Genomic DNA, 21,405 nt, shown 5'->3' on the forward strand with positions numbered 1-21,405 from the left:
CGGCGCGCGAGCGGCCGCGACGCTGCGGCCCTGGCCGGCGCGGGAAGGGGGGGGAGGCGGAGCGAAGGGAGGCGGGCGCGCGCCTCCCGACCCCAGAGGGCGGGTCGTTAGGGGTTCGGCCGGGGCGCCCTCGGGCTGGGCGTGGACCTTGGCGTCCCCCCTCCGCTTTGTGACGCTGCGCCGGGCCGGGGATCCGGGGCGAGTGAGGCCAGGCCTGGTGGCCGAGCGCGGCAGGGCAGGCGGGCCAAGTCCTCGCGCGTCGCGCGCGTCCCCGCGGATTGAGCCGCAGTTCGGACGCGAGGTCGGGGCGGCTCGGCCCCGGGACGCTGATTTCGAGCGGGGCCAAAATAAACAAAAGCTCGCCTCCATCTTTCGATTATGTCAGAAAACAGCTTCCAGCGCTATTTCGAATGTAGATAAGCGGCCGTCCGGGTCTCGGGCATTTAGGAACGTGCGGGTGCATATTAGCCTAAGTCGTAGTGATAATAAAGGTAATAAGGGGACGTTTAATCCAGTTCCATGTTGCCCCGTGGAGCCCTCCTGCAAGCCAGCTCTGGCGCCGCAGACTTGGGTTTGGTTTTCGCGGTTCATCCCGGGCCGAACCGCTTTCTCTCGGGTGGGCTTTTGGTCAGTAACTTAAACACTGGGCGGAGGGCCTGCTGTCTCTGTCGCGTTTTCTTAAATTAACAGCCATTAACCTCCAGCTGGACGGGGAGCCGGGAGGCGGCTTGGAAAAGTGCGTATGTCTCTACGCCCCGTTTCCCTCTGAGAACTATTTTTTTCTGCATTTTTTTCCATTTTAGAATGTCCACACTTGAAACATTACTGCCGGCTTCCTCATTGTTATGTTTCCAGTATTAGGTATTTGGGTGTTTTAAGATTAATGAAATTTAATGATAAGTTAAAAGAAGTGATATATTAATGATAAATTACGGAATTAAAATTTTTGCTTTCAATAAATATTTGTGGGTTTTAAGATAATGAGTCAGAATAAGCAAAAAAAAGTCACTTAGACAAGATAAATTGAAAGAGCCATGTACTTTACATACATACTGGAACAGACAAAATTCAGCTATTGTATGAAAATAATAGTGCCCACTTTCCTGCCATGCCAAATGAAGCTGCATAAAAACGTAGGCATGGAGAAATTTTGAAGCTTGGGATTTTGCTTCTAGTTTTGCACTTTGCTCTTTTTCCCTGAAACTTGAGAGGGGTGAAAGGATGTGGAAATCTGGCAAATTAAAAGACTAGAGAAATTTCGTGGTTTTTCCTTTTGTGAATTATTTGGCAAAGATAGCAAGTTAAAGAATCTATGATTCCACTACTCAGCCATAAAAAGTAGTAAAATAATGCCATTTGCAGCAACATGGATGGGCCTGGAGACTGTCATTCTAAGTTAAATAAGTCACAAAGAGAAAGAAAAATACCGTATGATATCACTTATATGTGGAATCTAAAAAAAGACAAACACATTTACAAAACAAAGACTCAGACATAGAAAAACTTACGGTTATGGGGTGGAAAGGTATAAATTAGGAGCTTGAGATTTGCAGATACTAACTACGATATATAAAACAGATAAACAAGTTTATACTGTATAGCACAGGGAGCTATATTCAATATCTTACAGTAACCTATAATGAAAAAATAAGAAAATGAATATATGTATGTGTATATATGACTGAACTATTATGCTGTATGCCAGAAATTGACACATTATAAACTGACTCTACTTCAATTTAAAAAAAGAATCTATGATTCCATACCTAGATGATATTTGTACATTTTAAACCGAGAATTTTCTCACTTTTTTTCTTTTTGCCCTGTAGCCTTCCACCCATGGGCCTCATTGCCTTGAAGGAAGAGCGAGTAGAGCCTGGATTTCAGAATTAATTTTTAAAGTTACGATAAAAGCAATATGGTCTGAAAGTTGGAGCATTTCTTATTTGCAAAAGCCAGTTGCTTGGTAGAAAAGATTTTTTTCTTTTCTTAAAAGGTTGACTTTGAAGATTGAAGACTCAGGGCATAGACCATGGACCACAGAGTTAAGAAGAAGGGCATATATTGAACTGAAAAAAAAAAAAAAAAAGAGACTTCGCACCAAATGGAGGCAAATTATGTTCTAGATAGGAGGGAGGAAGGATTCAGAGAGAAAAGGTGAGAAGGGAACTTGTGAGAATCCGGGAGGGTGGGGGTGGTCGGAGGGGGGAAGTGTTGGTTTTGCCTGGACGTTTGGGAGAAGACAGCCCATTAGTCCCTGAGGGGTGGTCTTTGGAAGAGAAGAAATGAGCACAGAGCTTTTATAGCTCTGATAACCAACTACACCACTCCCTCCTCTCCCTCCATCGCGCGCGCACACACACAGACACACATGTGCGCACACACACACACACACAAGCACGCACACCCCTCTTGTCTCTCACAGACCATAGGGTTGGACTTAGAGACTGGAACCATTGGCAGACTTAGTAAAAGCAGTTTCGGTGGCGTGGTGGAGGCAGACGCAATACTGGAGTAACTTCAGGAGTAGGAAACAGAGACACTGCTGTGAAGGAGACAAGAGAGAGGAAGCTGGAGAAGGTCATGGGGTCCAGGCCACTTTTAAATTTCAGATGAGAGTAGCTTAAGCATATGCAAGTGCTGATTGGGAGAAGCTAAAAGAGGGAGAGTTTGAAGTTACTGAAGAAATGGGGGCCAACAGACAATTTCTGAAGAAGTCAGGAGGGCTGGGATCCAATGCACAGGAGGAGAGATTAACCTCAAGTACATGGAGAGGCACTTCCTCCATTTTAAAAGGAAGAAAAAGATTGTAATTTGGAGATGGGAAGTTGAGATGGAGTCTCTGGTGGAGTAGAGAATGCTGGAAGTGGACATTTTAGAGAGCAGGGGAACAAGCTGCCTTGATACACATACTTCAAGTTCTGGCCAAGTTTTTTTTAAATTATAAATTATATGTGCACACAGAAGTGAAACATTTAAAGAGAATTAAAAGCCATAAAATGAAAGTGAAAATCTCCCTCCCTTCTCAGCCTGGTCCCACTCTACATGTATCATCATTAATGTCAGTTTGTCTCTGTTTCTTTGGGTGGCTGTTTTCATAACCCCAAATTATATGCTTATGTTTTTATTTCTTGATTTTCAACTTTAAGCACTTTATTTCATTCCTGAATGTGAAAGGTGGGTAAATCCATATCACTTACACTACCTCTTCCTTCTCCCAATTTTTGTTGTATTTTAAATGTTCATCTGTTGGCCACCTGTCATAAACTTAAATATTGTACTTAATCTTTAATTTCTTAATCTATCAACTTTAGACAGTCAGCTCTTGATTCTCACGTCGTGTAAGAAAATTCTGGGGAGAGACCATATGGCAGCTATTTGGACTTTCAAAAAAATATGGCTTTAAGAGAAGATCTAATCCCTAAGGGTGAACAGGCAGCGGGTGGAGAATTCCACAGTGCTCCTGCTTACCTGCGGGCTTGGTGCCATTTTGTTTTTATATTAAGCCCTAACATTAAATAAGTTGGAGTATTTCTTATTTGCAGTAAACATGTTTGCTGCTGTGAGAATTAAATAAGATAGTGAAGTTACATCTTTCATACGGGTTAGTTTCGAAAATCAGCATGTAAATGAAAGGCAGATAAGATAGGCAACACTCCACCTCTTTTTCCTGTGGCGTAGCAATTCCCTCAGTTTTAGAAAGGCCCCTTGGGCATCTCCTGATGTGAAGACGTAGGAAACTGGGCTTTCTCTACAGGTTCAAAAATTCTAGTTTGATTAATTTCAGTTGCAAGTGACAAAAATTATGATTTTAAAATGGCTTCTGCTTAACCAAAAAGAGAATTTACTGGCTGTATGACTGACAACCCAGGGAGCAGACTTTTGGGATCCAGGTACTCAAACAGTATAATCAGGAAGCCTGCCTCTCTTCATCTGTAGACTTTGCTTTCTCTGTGTTAGCCTCAGTCTCAGAGAAGATCTTCGTGCAGGTGGCGAGATGGTTCCCAGCAGCCCAGGCATATACATCCCCACAGTTCAGCAGCTGCTGTGGAAAGACAGCTTATCTTTCCTGATAGATTCTGCCATTGTCCTGAGGGTCTGTTGGGTCATAATATTTATCCCTTAAATAAACACTCTAGCCAGAGATATGAAATATTCTGATTGGACAGGTCTGAGCCATGCCTCCACCCTAAGAAGAATAAAACATCTGAGTAGGGTCAGTATCATGCAAGGGAAATAACAAAGTCAATAAAGCAAATTTACACTCAGAAAAGCCAGGGTAACAATCATATGCACAGAAGGATCACCAAATACTAGAAAAGATTTGAAAGAAAGGATGATAGTAAGGAGCTTCGAATGACACAAGATAATTCTCCAGTGGGAACCCTTATCAAGATGACTCCCTTTCCTCCACATCTTAGCCGAAGTGGTAAAATCTTTTTATGCCAATTTTATATTTCTTTACATAGCCTTGTATAGACCTTTCCTAAAAACAGTTCCATGGTTTTAGTCTTCTTGTTCCTCCTAATGCCAACAAGATGGGGTATTATTTTCTGTACTTTCCCATCCCTTTGTGACTCTCTTCGCTTGTGTTTATCCCTAGATTTAATCTAGGAGTGAGAGACAGAGACATTTTCCGTTTTAAGGATCCATTCCAAGTAGCGGGAAGTTAATTTCAGTCCATTCAGGATCACGGGTATCCATTTTAGGGCGCTTACATAGTGTGGAGGCACGGGGCTGGGGCTGGGGCTTCAAAATGAGGCATTCCCAGGCATCCTTTGGAATATCCACCTTTCCTGTCAATTTTTGGTCCATGTCTGTCCGTGGAGGCCACTGCTTCATCCTCCTCTTCCTCACGGTGGGGCCTCTTTAGGTCAGAGGACTGTCCTCGCTAGACCCATGCCTGAGAGAGGCGTGGGTAGACGTTGCCTCTTGGACCTTGCTGGGGGCGCTGATTCTCTACAAGGCTTTCTTGGGTCCACTTGCCCGAACGTGTCTAGTCTGTTCCTCCATGCCACGCTAGGGGGAGGGGGCACTCTGGATATCTTGCAGCTCCCCTGGGATCTGCTGGGAATGAGGTGTGGGTCAGGGAGCCCCGAGCCTGCTGGGCTTTTCATCATCCTTTCCTTCCCTCTTCCCTCTGCAGTTCTGCCTGGAGGGAAAGAGCAGGCAGGACAGGGGCCCCTTCTCAGGGAAACACACCAGCAGCCTAATTCTCTTGGTTCCCTCCCCTTCAAATTCTCCTTTCCTGTGAAGAATTTCTTATCTGGGTAACAGGTAACCTGGTTCTTTATCTATTCTTTTAATCTCTTGTTATTATGCCCTACCTGGATTTTTGACCAGTCAAGACTTTGCATCTTTTGTCTTCTATATTCTGCTGCATCTTACGAAAGGCAGTGCCCTCAGCACACCCCCACATTTCAAACTAGCCACATGGCTATAAAAGTTAGAGCCACCTCTGGGGAAAGTGGGGAAAGGAAGCATCTTCAGCTAGATCTACCAGTTCGCCCTCAATATTAATGTTAAGAGACTGATTTTAATTTTTTAGTAAGCAGTTTCTTCAACCCTGTTGAGGAGGTAGGGTAGGCTAGTCAAAAATTTGCAAGTTCATGAGGAATATCTGGGTTGATGGAGTCATTCCTTCAGTCTTTCATTCTAGCAAGTACCTACTAACTCCCTACCAAGGGTCACACCAATGAGACCAATGTTATAAAATATAATGGGGGGAAATAAGGCTGAGGGGCAGGAAAGGGTTCAGCAAGTGGTCCAAACAGAAAGAACGCTCTGTGAGCTACTAAAGGCAACACTTAAAAGTCCCATCACCTCCTTCCTCTCCCCTTCTATGCAACTGTTGGTTGAATAAGGATGCGGTTTTTAAAAACCTCAATTAATTTTAAGGAAGGAAACAAAGTAAGTGTTTTTCTTCTCACCAGGGAAGGCAATTTTGATGTTAAACACCTCATTGATAGTGGTAATACTGTGCAGTTAATTTTGAAGATGAGAACAAAAGAAGTGTTTTCATTCTCACCAGGGAAGGCAGTTTTAAACACCTCATTGAGGGTAGCACCACCAGGCTCATTCGGGACTTGATAATAGCTCCTCTTGACAAGACAATACCGAACCCAGGGTGAAACCTACCAGCACTTAGACGAATTTTCACCCCCACCTCCTAGCAAAGGCGCATTTTCTCTCTTTCCCAAAAGGAGTGTTAGAGTGCAATGCAATCCAATTATTTTTACAGCGCCAAGTCCCATGGAAATGGACTCAGGCGCTCACTCCATTGATTTCAGTGAGGCTTGGTAGGGCGAAGTGGGTTCCACAGGGCTTTGATATAGAGTGAATTGGGCAAGGAGTGGAATTTTTACTCACATTTGTTAATTTTTCCAAGGTAGAACTTAAGAGGCTCAGAATGCTCCTTTTATCACTGCCATACGAAACTAGAACTAGTAAATAGTAAGGGGAAAGAAGCTAGTTATATTACCTCCGTGGCCGTGAATTCGCTCTTCATTGTGCAGAAAGTCGGATTGCACTTTTCAGTAAACGCGTGACGGGAATCAGACATTAGTTGAAGGCTTCAGCCTAGAGTTACAAGAGGACCTTGAGGTGTTGGACTGTCTGGCAGCTCCAAGTAGACACCTCATTGCCTCAGCGGCTCTGGGTCATAGGGCTCTCGACCTACTGTCACTTCTGTTGTCTTGAAGGACAGGGATCATACTACTCTAGTTATTGGCGCAGAGACAAGAGCTGTAGCTTGTTTCATACATAGCAGTTTGTACCTCTTAATCCCCTCCCCCTGTGTTGCCCCTCCCCCTTCCCTCTCCCAACTGGTAACCACTAGTTTGTTCTCCATATCTGTGAGTCTGTTTCTTTTTTGTTATATTTACCAGTTTGTTGTATTTTTTAGATTCCACACATAAGGGTTATCATATAGTATTTGTCTTTCTCTGTCTGACTTTTTTCATTTAACATAATGCCCCCTAAGTCCATCCATGTTGTGGTAAAGGGCAAAATTCCATTCTTTTTATGGCTGAGTAGTATTCCATTGTATGTGCACGCGCGCGCGCACACACACACACACACACACCCACTCCATATCTTTATCCATTTATCTATTGATGGACACTTAGGTTGCTTCCATGTCTTGGCAATTGTAAATGATGCTGCTGTGAACACCAGGGCACATGTGTCTTTTTGAATTTGCCTTTTTGCTTTTTTCAGATATATATACCCAGGAATGGAATTGCTGGGTCATATGGTAATTCTATTTTTAGCTTTTTGAGAAACCGCCATACTGTTTTCCACAGTGGCTGCACCAATTTACATTCCCAACAACAGTGTACGAGGGTTAAAAAATCACATGAGAAATTTTCTCAAAATTTGCGTCCTTGAGCCCCTGCAAAGAAATTCTGATTTGAGAAATCCGGGTATGGGCTCTGGATTATGAGATTTTTAACTAGGCTTCCAGCTGTGCCTTTATCATGGTTTGAGAAATACTGGTGTAGTGAAGAGTCAGAACAAAGCTGGGCCTTCTGTTTGGGGCTTCATCCCTGAGTGACCAGGAGGGACATCTCTGGGCGTTCTATCCAGGGATAAAATGTATATAATTTATACTGCAAAGTTTTGTCTACTAGGAGGGAAAGACATGACAAATTCAAGTGTCTTTGGCCAATTCAATGTTTATTACTGAAAAAAACCCTGATTTCTCCCAAGGGTGAAGCTGCCCCTGTGGGGCAAGACAGGGAGTAACCTTTCAGCTGCTCCCACCAGGCATCCCTGAGCCTGAGTCATGTTGTAAACGGCTTGTGATGGCAGATATGGGGGCTGAATCCACCTGTCCCAGCTGCTGGTGGCTCCAGCATTCCTTGGCATCACTCCCATTTCTGCCTCCGCCTTCACGTGGCCTTCTCCTCCTCTGTGCCTCTCGAATCTCTGCCTATCATTCCTAAAATTGCAATAACTACTATTGTGGTTTTTTAAATATACACTGTAATAAATGGTAGCATTAGTCTCTTATTTTTAAAAAATGTCCTCCAGGTGACCCTAGGGATCTTGAATTTAAGTCTCATTTCTGTCAAGGTCTGTTATCACCACTGACATCCACTACCACCCACCTCATGTGAGACGCTGAGTAAAACCCACGTAGAAATTAATTTGGGAAGAATGGCCATGTCCCAATATTCTCATCCAGAAAAATATGTCTGTTTATTTGGATTAGATCCTCATTCATATTTCAGCCTTCTCTCTCCCTCCCACCCTCAGACAGGTTTAGGGAGGGGATTAAGCAGGTGGTACTTAGCCCGGTCAAGACGGCACTGCATCCCCTTTTGCTGCAGATAAAGGGTGAACCATCGTGACCATCTTTCTGTTTAGGGAGGCGTTCCTAATGCTTGGTCCTGTCCCGTTTGCTGTCCAGGCCCTTTTTCTCTCAAGGTCAGTGATGAGAAAGCCTCTCCCCACCCCTGCTGAACTTTAGCTATTGAGGGCATTTGGGTGCATGCAAAGGAAAAGGTGCACTTGAAACTTTGGCTTGGGACCCATTTGTACCATTTCCCACTCTCGCTCCGTAGACATTTGCTAGTATTTTATTTAAAATTTATATATCTATCGTAAATGATATTGGTCTTGTGGGTGTGCCCTTGGCAAGATATTTGTCAGAGGCTTGTACCCGGGTGATACTGATTTCAAGAAATGAACTGGAAAGCTGTCCCTCATTTCCTGTGTGCTGGAGCAAGCAGAAAGCTGGGACCACAGGTAATCACCGCTTGAGCTGGCCTCAGGGAGTTTGTGCAAAAACAGCGCAGAGAAGGAGCAATTAGAAATACTGCTTGGGGGTGGTCTTTTGGACTGGCAGGCAGATCTCTCTGTTTCCAGATGTTTGCCGTATGAAACAGATTGTGTCTCCACCTTGCCAGCTGGTTTAGAGGGTAAACTCCACCAACCTCACAGCTCGCCTGTCAGAATTGTGCGAAATCCTCCAGGCTGCATCCTCTCCATCTCCCCTGAGCTGTGACTTTCAGTGCCTGTGCTCCGCAGCGTGGACGAACATGGAGGATGGAGGCCAGGCCTCACAGCCCTTTGAGCTGTTTCACTTGCCAAGGCCAAGGGGAGCGAGTGGGTCTCCGATTCCAGGGCTGCTGCATCTGCGTGTATGGAGGGCAAAGTTGAGGGACCAGGGCGGAGTCTCATTGTTGGCTTTAAAAGTAATGTGGCAGTTGGTCTTTAAAAAAAAAAAAAAGAAGTCTGTAAGACGCAAGAAGATTAGACTGTGAGTCTAGTTTTGTTCACCTTTGTGGAAGAGGAGGTCTCATGTTTTCTCACCAGCGGGTTGACAGGCTGCTGCAGTCGGTAGCTCCATTCTGAATGGGACTGAAAGTAATAAAAACCGCTTCCTATTTTGTACTTGGATCCCCCTGTGCCTGCTGGATGACTAGACGGTGGGTGCTGTGGGGGTGATGGGAATAAATGGAGGCAAGGATGAGAACCCCAGGGACTTGTTAGAGCCACTGGTCACTCTCTTTTTAGCACCTGATTTTATATACGTCTATCTCATATACATTTATAATTACATAATGTATAATTATATATTATATATGCTTTATAGATAAGTATATGTATTATATATAAATATTTTATATATAATATGAAAAATAGAGGAAGTGTCATTTCACTTACTGAACACCATTCATTTCAATATATGGACATTTTAACAAAATTACAGAAAGATTTTTCCTTCTCAATTTCACCTCAGTGTTTATGAATGAAATGCCAGTCTGACACGATTTTAAATGACCAGGTGAAAATTTGATATCAGATTTTAATGTGGCTGGAATAATACCAACATGGAAATCATTGCTTTTCAACAGCTGGTCCAGCAGGTTTGTGATCGGACCTACAAATTCCAGGCCGGCGGGACGTGCCTGGGAGCCCTCCCTGGGTCTCGGGGAGGAATGACCCCACTTCTCTGTGATTCCACCTTCCCTGAAGCTTAGAGACACTCCCACGAAGGAAACTGGGCAAGGTGTGGAGGTGGAAGCAGGCAAATGTGGGGCCCAGAAGTCCAGGAAGACATCTTTCAGGGGAGACATGAAGAGCTGGGTCAGGAGAATGAGGCCGGAGAACTGACCGCATGGAGGTCACTGGCGCCCCTGAGTAGATGGGATGAACGTGTGAATATAACCACATGCAAAGAGGCAAAGGACAGGGGCAGATTACAGGGTGCTACGTCCCAGGCTGCCGTCCTCAATGTCAATCCCCCGTGTTCACTGTTCTCTTCCAAAACACTCTACCTGTGCAGACCCAGGCTGATCCTGGCACTGAGCGGCCTTCTTCAGCCCAGGTGATAGGCTAACCACTGGTGGGGGTGGGGGCGAGCAGGAGGGGCTGCGGCAGAGAGCCCTGCCATTGCCTGTCGGATTCCCTCTCTGAACTTTGCAGAGATAGGCAAGGGGAGGTTATGAGGGAGGAGGGTCATGCTGGACCCCGAGCAGGTGAAGTTTCAAAGCAGGCAGAACGTGTGAGCAGGGAGCAGAATGTATGGCAGAGAAGATGGCATGCAGACCAGAGCGCTGTGGCTGCCTGGTAGCAGGAGAAGTGAGACATCCCCCCAAGTGGAAGAAGAGGTGGCGAATGTGGCTGTCACCTCACCGTGGGCACCACAAGGCATCGCCCTGTTCTGGAACCTTCCACCAGTCCCAGTGCCCCCATCTCTGAGCCCTGCCCTCCCATCTCCCCGAGGCTGCTCTTCCCCCATCGCTGTGAAGGTCTGCACGTGAAGCCCCCTACCTGAGCTCACGTGAGTGCAATGACGAAAACCCAACAGCACAGCCATCACTATTTGCTAGGTCAGAATGTGATCCCAGTGAGATGTGCTGAGATGGTCCTGAGTTAAAGCAAAAGAACAGAAGCAAAATAGGGAATGGGATTAACAAAGTGCTGGACTGTATTCCAAGTATGGTAGCAGAGCAGGGTCTTCCCAGGGGTCTAACAGGAAAGGGGTGGATCTCTCATGGACTTCTGCCCCCCTGGGCTTGCCCGAGCACGTGATGAAGTGAGGAAACCATGGGGAAGTCCAGACTTTCATAGTGATGAGACTGAACAGTTTCTGTTGTGTCGGAGAGACTGCGTCAGGTGTCATCCTCAAACTGGGAACCCTGGGCGAGCTGGTTTCTTGGTTTCCTGAAGCTGAATGTTCAGGTCATATGCATTTGCTAAAGACACCCCAAGGTCACTAGACCTTTGACTGAGCTTGTTATTTTTGTTGAGTTCAGCAGTCCAATTTGCTTTTCGTACCATGAATGTACACGGTTTCTTGGGACAGACTCCATCTCAGTGCTGGGAATGCCCAGTGAGACAGTAACATTCCCTTCCTGAGCGTGACAAGTAACTCGGCCCTTCACCGGATAATCAGAGGTGCCAGTGTGCTCTGCATCTTCTAATGACCCTGATGGATAAAGGCTAGAGGCCCAACTCTGTTTTTTGGACACCATACCATATGCCAGTGATTCTTGTGTGGCCCTAGAGATGGGAGGAGACCGCAAACATGACTGAGATTGAATTTCTCACCACAGAGGCCAATTGACTTAATATGAGTTAAAGAAATTCAAAATGTTGCTTTTTTTGTGCTGCTTGTTTTAGAGTAAAATTTGTAACCTTTAAATATATATATTATCTCGTTAAAACTCCCAAGAATCCTATGAAGTAGGTATTACTGTCATCACCATTTTGCAGAGGACATTGAGCCTTAAAGGAGTAAATAACTCAATTACTCACAGCTATTAAGGTGGTGCTAGGAACCAACCTGCCTGGAAGGGATTGCCTCCCCACCCCCCAAGCCGTATCCTACTTTGCATAATAATTGACTATGGACTTTTAATTTTTGAATTTGGCTAAACCTTTATTTTGAAGTGGTTTCTCATGAATTCCTTCATAATAAAGCACCCACTGTATAGATCCACTTGGTCACTGCAGCTAGATGGCCAGATTCTTCGGTGGAGAAGAGGGATGCTGTTCCCCCGCAGGAAGGCACAGAGAGACACTTAGGCTTCACTCACTACATGCCCCCAACTTGCTCTCAACCTGCAGGGAAGGGAAATTCAGGCTCAGTGAGAGAGAGAGAGGAACACCTGTAAGAGAGTCCTTTGTAACAGTTTGGTAACCCGAACAGAAAGACCTTTGATAAGATCCCTGGGAGAGCTTAAAAATTTCTCCTCTCTCGCTCTCTGTGTACGGATACCTGAAACAAGATGACCGGTTCCACCAGCATCAATAAAGCCCTCATTCTGGAGGAAGGAAGTGGGGTCCGGTTTCCACTGTTGCTATAAAAAAAAAAAAACAGGGCTTTGTTTCTCAGGATTGTTCTTCCAAGTAGTTGTAACACATGGCCGTTTGCTTTGGCAGGAAAGGCGCCTTCCGAAGACAAAGGGCTGTTTTACGCCGGAGCCGCGCTGAGCTCGCGTGATGTTCCGCTCGGCGGCCACTGGGTGGTGCTCGAGGAGCCGGGATGGCGGGTGAGGCTCCGGCGTCCTGCTGGGTCGGGTCCGGAGCCGGCACTTCAGTCACAGAGGCAATGCTCAGAGGTGACCCCCCGAGGCAAGGAGAGTGGGGCCAACCCCCTTCCCAAAGCCGCTTTCAGTGTGGACAGTCGCGGTTTTCTCCCTCGTATATAACGAATCAAAGCATATTTAGAAAAGATTTTTTTCTTGGAAAATGCTATTTTTATTGTTCTGTGAAAGGCCATCTACATCAGAGTGTGCAAACCCAGCGTCAAGGCCACCCCCCCCCCCCCGGTCCCCCGCCAGCTCGCAACCCCGCAGCCCCGCCTACAGGGAAAGAGCCCAGTGGAATGTGCGCCCTTCCTCCTTGGTTCGGCCCTCGTGCCCCTAACGTCTCCTCGTTGCTCAGGGACCCTGCCGATGGGCTTCCTGTGTTTCAAATCCGGGAACTACCCTCCTCCTACCTCCCCAGGGAGCAGCCAGACCTTAGCCAGGCCTCATCCTATCCCTGGGCTGCTCTCTTGAATAAATTTGCTTAGCAACTTCCATCTTTAAAACCAAACTACCCAAGAAACAAGGGGTCCCTCCTGGCCCTTCACTGCCCCTCTACTATATATTGCCCATCGCTTGCCTTCCCTTCCCAACAAACGGGTGGACTTGTCTCTGAGCACGGCCTCGTCTTCCTCCTTCCTATTTACTCAAATCCACCCTGGCTTGGTTTCTGTCCCTCTTGCTCCACTGAAACGGACTTTGCCCAAATCCCAACTCCAGGAGATGCTTTTGTCTTTTTTCTGTTTTATTTGATACTGATCATCTCTGCCTCCTTCCTGAGCTCGGTCCCCCCTTCAGCTCCTAAGAGTCCCCTCCCTTCGGCTTCCTCCCAGGCCCTGCCCCGGGCCCCACCCTCCAAGGCCCCACCCCTCTGGGGCTCCACCCTCAAGCTCTGCCTCCCCGCCCCCACTGGGATCCACTTGCAGAGAGCGTTGTGCTAGCTGTGGCAGCGGGTCCACAAAAGGCCCCTCTACAGCGTGGGGGGGAGGGTGAAGGCTTGGGCCTGGGCGACAAGGTGACGAGTTCTCCATCCCCATTTATTTTCACTAAGTTAGAGGGACGTTGGCCAAGGACCTAGCCAGGCGTTTTTCCTTTGAGGTTGGTGACGAGGAAGTGAGGTGTTGTGCCAACGAAGGTGACGTCCGAGCCGCAGATCGTCAACAGAAGCCACTAGTTTACCCCACAAAAGATGCCAGGTAACTGCGGGGAGGAACGACCGTCTCACTCCAGACCCAGAGCAGTTTTGAGCCTGTGACCTTGAATGACACTGCACCTCCCACAGCGCTTCGCTAAAGGGGAGAGTGATCGCAGTCAGTGGAGTGGATCCTTTCAATTATAAAGGTGGTGAAAGACAGAAGTATCCGAAGTTCAAGGCCTGTGGGCTGGGCGTGGTTCAGGGCCAGGAACTGCAGCGGCCTTTTCTCACCAATTAGGCACATTTTGCTGTACAGTCCTCTTCCCTTTGCAAGCATTGAATTCGTTTCCCTTTCACTCAGAATGGCCTTCTCCAGGAAGAATTATAAAGTGCAGTGAATAAGGTGAACATTCATCTTAAAGGAGTTTCCACCCAAGGGGACAAGAGAGTCCAGGGGTGTTACCAGAAGTCAGCTTATGATCCAGGAATTATTCCTCTGGGAGTCCCTTCCATCTGCATCAAACTCCTGGATGAGCTTGTGGAAAGTCTACCGGGGCTGAAGCCCCGGCCTCTCCAAGACAGCTCAGCCGGGGAGGACTGGGGGATTTCATGCGATTTTGAGCTGGACCCTGAAGAATGGATAAGATTTAGATCATCAAAGAAGAAGGAAAGAGGAGCCTGTCCAAGAGAAGTGGGGCAGGAAGCAGAAAAGAAAGGAGAAGGTGGAAACTAGGCTGCCTGTGGCCATAAAGGGCCACATACTCCAATGTCCCATGGACCCGGGTTCATTTTCTGGTCCCATTTTCTAGAACCTTTGGCAAGACCTTCTTTAAGTCTCAGTGTTAATATCTAAAAAGTTGGGATTAGCCAATACGAACTACTGTACATAGAATAGATAAACAAAATGGTCCTACTGCAGAGCACACGGAGCTCTAGTCAATAGCTTGTGATAACCTGTAATGAAAAAGAATATACATACGTATAACTGACTCATTCTGCTGTACACCAGAAACTAATACAACATTGGAAATTAGCTAGACTTCTATAAAAAAAAAAGTGGAGATTCCAATAACTACCTCAATAGAGCTGTTGTGAAAATTAGGTGAGATAATGGATACATGGCTGTGGTTTGAGGAGGCAGAGTTAGGATCCTATAGACTCAGTAGTCGTGGGAGTGGACGTGTGCCTAGGGAGGCAGGAGCTGGTCTGGTGTGCGCTGGGGAGGAGAGATCAGTGTAAAAGGTAGTGGGGTGTGATTGTGAAGTTACGCAGAGCACTGGTGCTAGAAGACTGGATGCACCACTTCCCAACAGAGTAATCAGAACCCCAGAGAAGGAAGTAATGTATCAGATGAACGCCGTGTTCATAATCCTATCTGAATATCTGACCTTCTCAAAAATACAAGATCTCTGAGGGCAGAGGCTGTGACTGACACATCTTTGCAAAGCCCTGCAAACCCCCAGCACGTCATATGGGGGCTCAGTTACTACTTTTTGAATATCTTGGGGGAGGGGTATGTAGCTCAGTGGTAGAGCACATGCTTAGCAGGCACAAAGTCCGGGGCTCAAACCCCAGTAATTTCATTAAAAAAAAAAACTGTCTTAAGAGTGTTTAGATTAAAAAAATTTTTATGTGTTCAGTCCTGACGATATTTTCTCTTATGTTTTGGTTTTTTTTTTAAAATCATGTTTAGAAACAGCTTTCTTTTCTCGAGTTTTCTAAAATGATGCATCCATGTGTTTGTCGTGCACATTTCTGATTTCAACTGTTCTCGTGTCAAATCTGATCCACCTGGTGCTCTGATGGGAGGCAGGCCGGAGTAACCCCGTACAGCCTTCCTCCTGCAGGGGGAGGGAGGGGTGTGTTTAGGGGCGTGGCTCCAGAGTCAACTGCTATGTGAACTTTGGCCAGTTCCTTCACCTCTGAGTTTGCATACGTCTTCTGTGAAATGGGGTAACAGTAGAACACACATCAGAGGTGTGAAGTGTAATTGAGATAAGGAATAATTGAGGTAACACATAGCATTTAGAACCCTGCTTTGCACAGATACTTATTGAATCTTGACTATCATGTTATCATCCACCACTTGCCTACCTCTTAAAGAACTTCAAGGATGATGGGCAGAAATCTGGGCCGTTGCTGTCCCTGGTCCCAAGCCCCAGCAGCATTGGCCCAAGGGCTGGAAAGCAGCATACAGCTCTGTCTGGCCCAAGGGCGACCCAGATGGGGCCAGGCCTGCAGGAGGGCCAGCTGGGTAGGGCTGGAAGAGGGTGGGTGGACGGAGCACGGAGCCAAGGCTGGAGCTGCAGGGGCTGCACGCTCACTCTCATCGCTAGGAGTCTCTGTTGCCACTAGAATCTTACGCTCGCAGCTTCCTCCCCAGCTTGCCAGCTAATTCTCAGAATGAAATCTCTCTCGGGTGCCCTTCCAGCCTCTTGCAGCCTTGCGGTCCCAGTGGGCCCGGTGTGCTTTTTTAATAAAGGAAATTAAACACACACTCTTACATGCACACACGCGCACATGCACACACAGTTTAAATAATTAACAAATCGAGGATTAAGGATAGAGATTTCCTGGCTTGGGCTGGGTGGAAGCCAGCCACTTAACAAAGGGCAGCTGATGAGGGCACAGAGGGGCAGGCCCGCTTCAGCCTGCGAGCTCACTGGGGGCTGGGGGAAGCCTGGGTAAGGGGCGGGACCCGAGTAGGGTGCCGCGTCTTTCCACGGCCCCACGGCTGGCATTCCCTTCTAGTTTGAGGGTGCACTGGGTGGGCTGCAATGGTCAGACACCCCACGTGCGGTTTGTAAGCCAGTTGTCCTCAGCCTCCCCTCTGCCCTGACACCTGCGCTTCTGCCGGTGCCCAGTTCTGTGCCACGTGTGTGCGGTACTTCACAGCAGGCGCCCTTCTGTCCCAGCACAGCAGGCGCCGGCCGGGCCTCTGTCCTCCCTCTTCACCTGGTAGGGATGAAGTGCACCCACCCCGAGGCACCCAGGGGTCCCTCCCTAATTACCTTCATTCGTCATCCCTCCCTGGCTCCCAGCTGCCAACCAACCAGAGCAGCTCCAGCCACCCCCGTCACAGAACCTAAGTTCTGCTTCCTCTGGAGCCTTCACCCCTGCCTACGTGCCCCATCTCTCCTCTTTGCCAGCCTGCATCCTTGCGCTGGTCACGTTCTTCAACTTCACTAGTCATCCTCTTCACCCTGGTGCCCTCTCAGCAGACACGCCTACATGTCAGGGCTGGAAGGAGTCCCCTGCTAGAGCGAGAGGGTGTACCCACCCCACTCCATGATGCCTGGAGCGCCCTTCCCCAGCTAGCCCTTCTGGTCGACCCTTCCTCTTTCAAAACCCTGTAACTAGACTTTTTTTAAAACCTGCCGTTCTGGCCCTCTGGTAGAGCTTCACTCTTGTGTCTCCGTACTTCCTCTGAAGTACGTGCTACCACTGCTGTATTACTGTGGTAAACCGATAATTACTGATTACTTGTCTGCACCTTTTCCTAGACTCTCAGATCCTTGAAGGCAGAGCTCACATCTTATTTATTACTTCATTAAGATAGCTTAATAATATCTTAAAACAATTTTTTGTTGTTTTCTTTTGGGGGGAAGGTAATTAGGTTTATTTAATTAAAAACATCTTAGTGATGGTACTGGGGTGAAACCCAGGACCTCATGCATGCTAAGCACTCACTCTACCCCTGAGCTATACCCTCCCCACAATAGTAGCTCACATATCTTTGTGTTTCTAGGACCAAACACTACCTTGGGATCCTCTTTTTTTCTTGAATGAGTCTATAGTGAACCACTTATTCCCTGACCGTGTTTCTAGAATATTCTTTTCTTCTATCTTATACCTCCTTTACCTTACTCATCCTATTCCTATGTCTGCTCATGAGAAAACCACATTTCTTAGGAATGCACATTGGAAATGCTGAACTCACAGGGAATAGGGTTATTTTGTTGATTTGTTCCAAGAGCATGACCTATTCTTTACAGAAGGGAGCCTGTCTTGCTCTTGAGAGAGGAACATATTAAGGAGGAGGAGGTGGGGTGGTTGGCCAGAAGCTCATTTCACCGGCACACCTGGTAACAGGTGCCTGTGATCAATCCCACAATGGCCCCTGGGACTTGCAGGCAGTGGCCCCTGGGACTTGCAGGCAGTGGCTGTTACTGACTCAGACAAGAGAAGAAGCAGGGAGTTTCTTTAACAGAAGGAAGGCACTGGTGGGTGTGAGAATGGGGTGGCATAATTTCCTTAAGACTAATTTTCATATTAACCTAAGGATAATATTGTAAATAACCTAGGAAAATGGAATACTGCATTTCAGAACCGAGTATAAACTATTATCTTAGGTAATTAAGAATTGCCTGTATCATAGGTAGGATCAACCTGGACCAGGGGGAGAAGAGAACTGATTGATCTGGAAGAAGAAAGTCAGGACACAGAAAGTGGAAATAGAAACAAGAAGGAAGGAAAAAGTGTCAGCTTCTTTAATCTGACATGATTTATCCAGGACAGTCTACCCTGATCTTCAGGGTGCTAAAATGGACAAATATTTATTTATAGGCTGCCTACCACTTGTCCTTTGAAATTCCATCCTCTCATGAGTCTGTGATATGGCCTCATTCAACATTTTGGCTTGTCCCTTGCAGCTAGCCTGATTCATAAAATGCCAGAACACCCCCTCTGTACGTTATTAGGGTTTCTAATGATGGTTCTCATCTGGATAAAATCTCCTTTGAGCTATTGGTGTTACTGCCTTAATTATATTTGTATCTTCAAATTCAGTGCTTTATGAGAATGCTCCATTAGCTAAGAAACACCTATAGCATTTAAAACAATTAAGACTGAGCCCAAACAAAAGTCATATACCTGACTGACTACAGAGCTTGCTAACTGGTAACCCACAAGACACTTGCAGACATCAGATGTTTTGTCTGTTGGCTGAGACAGTGTTTTGTTTTCGTTTTTGCATAGTTTTCAAAATTTGGAGATTTCTCATAAAAATCAGGATTTCTCACTTGCATTGAAAAATCAGAAGATCTTGCATCATCCTAGACCCCTCATCCTGGATGGTAAAAACCAGTGGGACCTGAGTGGATGCTACCTCCTTTAGGTGGGACGATTTATCTCCACTTTACAGGCTGCCCCAGTCCTCTTGTCTACCACCGTTCACACTCAGTTGTGCAACTGGCCTGCAGATCACCACAGGAGATTTTTCTTAACTAGTAGCTCTCTAGCTATTTCCCACTCGGCAAAAATGTCCTTATGTAAATGCTTCATTTCAGCTGAACTATAAAAGAGAATGTGGGCTAAGGAAAAAGAAAGATAAGACCAGCCTTTGTTACAACTATAATGAAGCCTATAACAGGAAGTCCTTTTCATTCATTTTATGATGCAAGTTTATTCATTTTACAGATGCATGTTATATACATGTACCCATCCCATGTGCTATAATGATGTTAATATACTTGAATGTGAATTTTTGTCAAATTATAATAGTTCTGCTTGCAAGTCTGGAGGGTTGGAGTTAGGAGAAGGAATTTCCAAATTTGAAAATAAAGAAGTTGGGCATATTTTATACTTTTGAAAAATCAGTATTTATGGCCAAGAGTTTATTGTCATGTTGAAATGTGTCTTGGTTTGATAACCAGGATAGAACCAGAGTTATACTTCAGTCAAAATTCTCCATGTAATGCTTTCTCCTTCCCAAGGTGCTGGGTAAAGGAGTGGGTGTAATAAAGACATTTCAGAAGTCCGTTATTCATGGCCTTGCTCCCAAGCCAAGGATCCAAGAGACCTTCGAATTTCACATCAGCCATTTGGAAAATGAACCTTAAATCTCTTTACCTTGGAGAATAAGAGTTTTGCTATTTAGCACCATTTCCAAGACAGGACTGAGCCACATTGAAACACTCCCTGGGGATGGTGGCATTTACCATGTGGGATGCTTGAGAGGCCAAAACAGAATCAAAAACATGTAAACATCAGGGGTCATTTTCAACAAGATAGTGGGAAGAATGCTAATAAGATTTCTTTTTTCTTTCATTATCTAGGCTGCCTTTTGTCAAGTCTTTTTCATTGTATCCCACTGACTCAAGAGACAGGCAAAATGGAGGTTTATTGGACTGGGTGAACAGCCAAGATTTAGTTCACGAAAAGTTGGTGAGAAGATGTGCAGTGTGATGCATTTGGACATAAAAAACTAAGACGCGACGTGTCCATGAAAGGGACCAAGAGGGAGTGTTTCCTGGTTCTGGGTTCTCCCATATTAAGGGCAGGAGCCTTACCTTACTGCCATTTATCTACTAATGAGAAGAAGGAAAACAATTTAATGCCACTAACCTGGAGAAGACAGAGAGAAAGAAAGGAAGGAGGGAAGGAAGAGAGGGAGGAAGAGAGAAGAGAAAAAAGATGAAATTGTGGCTGAGCTGTGGTTCCAAGCTGCGCAAGGAAGTGAGGGAAATGAGAGGAGTTTTAATTTAGATAAATGTAAGGTAAGACACCTGGGGAAAAATGACAATCAGCAAATATATAAAAGAGAAGGCCACTGTTTAGGAAAAAGCCTTGTAGGAAAAAACCAGGGAGTGATACTAATTACTTACCTAGATACGAGCCCACACTATCGTCCCTACAAAAAAAGACTGAGGCCGCCGTGGGCTGTGTTTAAAAGGATCCCTTAGAAAACAGAAGTGATAATAAAGTTGCTTCATACGGCCTTTGTCTGGCAGTAATTTTCACTATGAAATGCTACTGCAGACTTGCAGAAAGGGATGCTATAAAAAGGACATAAAAACACTGTTGAATGTTGAAAGCCGAATAGCTGGAATCCAGCATTTGCACGGACGGGGGAGTTTCAATGGCTCATTCAGATCCCATTTTTATTGAAAGATGTCAAATCCACCTGGGCCCAGATTTCTCTAGATACTGATTTAAAGTGGCACCAGGTTCTGTATTGTTTATTCCGCTCTGTCTCCCTATTGGAAGAGGCACATCCTGCAAATGAGCTTGGTGACACAGCCCTTCACATGGGTGGGCTCCACATCCCCAGATTCAACCAATCACAGACAGGAAATATATTTTTTTAATTCCAGAAAATTCCAAAAAGCAAAACTTGAATTTGCCACGTTCAGGCAACTATTTACATAGCATTTACATTGCTTTTGAAATATATTTTTCCAAAGCTGTAATTATAGAATATTTGATCTGGTTATCAGACACATTACTGTAAGATGCTTTACCATAACAACAGTATCAGCTCCTGGTTACAAGTGATAGCAAACCCCATTCAAACTGACTTAAGATGAAATGCAGAATTGATTTCCACATTTAAACTGAAAAATGCAGGGGTCGATCTGCCCGATCCCTGGCTCAAGAAATACGGTCAGAACTTGGTTTCTCTCTTTCTACCTTTTGACCTATTCATAAATAAACTGCCCCAGCATCTCCAGACCTCCCATTCAAATCTGTAAGCCTTGGGACATAATCTGCTTGGACTAAACAGAGTCATGTGTTCATCCTTGAACCAATCACTGTGGCTGAAGGGATCCTGTGCTCTGAGTGGCCAGGCCTGAGTCACATGTTCTGCACTGGATGTGAGCCTGGGGGAAACGCTGCTCCCCGAAAGGAAATGCAGGCCGGATGGATGTTGGACAGAAAAGACATTAAAACTCCATTCAGTGATTTCTATACAGAAGCTTGCGGAAAAAGGCCAAGGAAGGAGTGAAG

General features: G+C 45.9%; 1 long non-coding RNA gene across 8 annotated transcripts in view; it reads left to right on the forward strand.

Moving 5' to 3' along the window:
• Window positions 1–9: 9 nt before the first annotated feature.
• Window positions 10–21,405, forward strand: part of LOC116285663 (uncharacterized) — a 42,634-nt gene continuing 21,238 nt past the window's right edge. Inside the window, exons 1-6 of one of the 8 annotated variants that reach the window (XR_012064530.1) lie at window positions 12–491; window positions 1,997–2,157; window positions 8,371–8,430; window positions 12,397–12,575; window positions 13,598–13,738; window positions 19,734–20,394. This is a non-coding gene — a long non-coding RNA (uncharacterized lncRNA). Of the gene's footprint in view, window positions 492–1,996; window positions 2,158–8,370; window positions 8,431–12,396; window positions 12,576–13,593; window positions 13,739–19,733; window positions 20,395–21,405 lie in introns of those variants that run through there. The other 7 variants (XR_012064526.1, XR_012064525.1, XR_012064524.1 and 4 more) reach the window with 7 other exon arrangements.

This window comes from Vicugna pacos, chromosome 26 (assembly GCF_048564905.1).
Source record: "Vicugna pacos chromosome 26, VicPac4, whole genome shotgun sequence".
In the NCBI taxonomy this organism is placed as follows: Eukaryota; Metazoa; Chordata; class Mammalia; order Artiodactyla; family Camelidae; genus Vicugna; species Vicugna pacos.